Source organism: Bactrocera latifrons, unplaced genomic scaffold (genome assembly GCF_001853355.1).
Source record: "Bactrocera latifrons isolate USDA-ARS-PBARC rearing strain unplaced genomic scaffold, ASM185335v1 scaffold_0, whole genome shotgun sequence".
Classification (NCBI taxonomy): domain Eukaryota; kingdom Metazoa; phylum Arthropoda; class Insecta; order Diptera; family Tephritidae; genus Bactrocera; species Bactrocera latifrons.
Genome location: NW_017534406.1, coordinates 951,997 through 953,170, shown reverse-complemented (window position 1 = coordinate 953,170; position 1,174 = coordinate 951,997). Strand labels below are relative to the sequence as shown.

At 26.6% G+C, this 1,174-nt stretch overlaps 1 protein-coding gene across 1 annotated transcript in view; it reads right to left on the bottom strand.

The window, feature by feature from the left end:
• Positions 1-705, bottom strand: part of LOC108976062 — a 31,762-nt gene extending 31,057 nt beyond the window's left edge. The window contains exon 1 of the mRNA XM_018945004.1: positions 600-705. The gene's annotated coding sequence lies outside the window, so the exon portion shown is untranslated. The remainder of the gene's footprint in view (positions 1-599) is intronic.
• Between the last annotated feature and the right edge of the window lie 469 nt (positions 706-1,174).

The window sequence follows — 1,174 nt, the reverse complement described above, 5'->3', positions numbered from 1 at the left end:
GAAAAAATGTTATTTAATTTCTAATAAATTTGAAAATTCCAAATATTTAAATATTTTTCAAAAAAATGGAAATAGAATTAAAAATTTTAAATAGAATTAAAAAATATCTATAATTTTTGCAAACAAATTTTTTTTTTTTTGTTTTTTCACAAATAAAACCCAGTCATTATTTAATTTACATACATAACTTTTACAATTTCAGAAATTAAAATACATATCAAATTCAAAATATTAACAGACTAAATTAAAAAGTAGTCAAATGAACAATTTGGTTCACAAAAAAATAAACATTTTTTTTAGAAAACAAATTCATTTGAATTAAATCCCATTTTGAATTATTCATTATGGGAATTTCATTATGGGAAAAATTATTTTTTTAAACGTTTCATTTTATTATGAAGAGACTCTATTATTCCAAACATTATTTTTTTTATGCAAAAAACTCAAAAAATCAGAAACTTAATTAATTATTAAAAATAAATTTTTTTAATTTTTTAAAACTATGTTTATTAAATTTTTTCATCACATATTTGTGCATACCTAGCATATAAATCATAAATAAAAAAAAAATTGTTATGCACATAACTATGATTACTCACCTTAACCTCCAATTCGTCAATTATCCAGACAATATTATTTACTTTTCGTCAATACGTTCGTTTATATGTATAAATATGTATATATTTATATTATATCCCAAAATTTTTTATAGATGGTGTATATGTATAGGTTTTTATATATTTTTATAACACTTCTTTTGTTTTATTTGTACAAAAGTTCAGCTGAAAACATTCACAAGCAAAATAAAGGAAGAGCGTGAGAGTAAGCGAGAGCGGAACACAAGTGTTTTTCAAATAGCTACTGAAGTATTTAGAATACTCTCAAATATGTTTTTAACACTATAAATAATTCAAAGTAATGTTAGGTCACACACACGCGCACACATACAGTCGTAAGCTTCAACTTTAATCGCATGCGCATACATACAAACATGCGCACTTCAATGAGGCTTCAAAGCAACGAAACGCTGCCAATGCAAAACGGCGAAGTCGCTTGGTATTCCGTGCAGGAAAAACCGCGTCGACGCGTTCCAATGAAAGCGATGGTGCACTGCGCATGCGTTTGACTTTGAAAACACTCATGCTTATGAGCGCGAGGCGGTTGGGTGGCTATA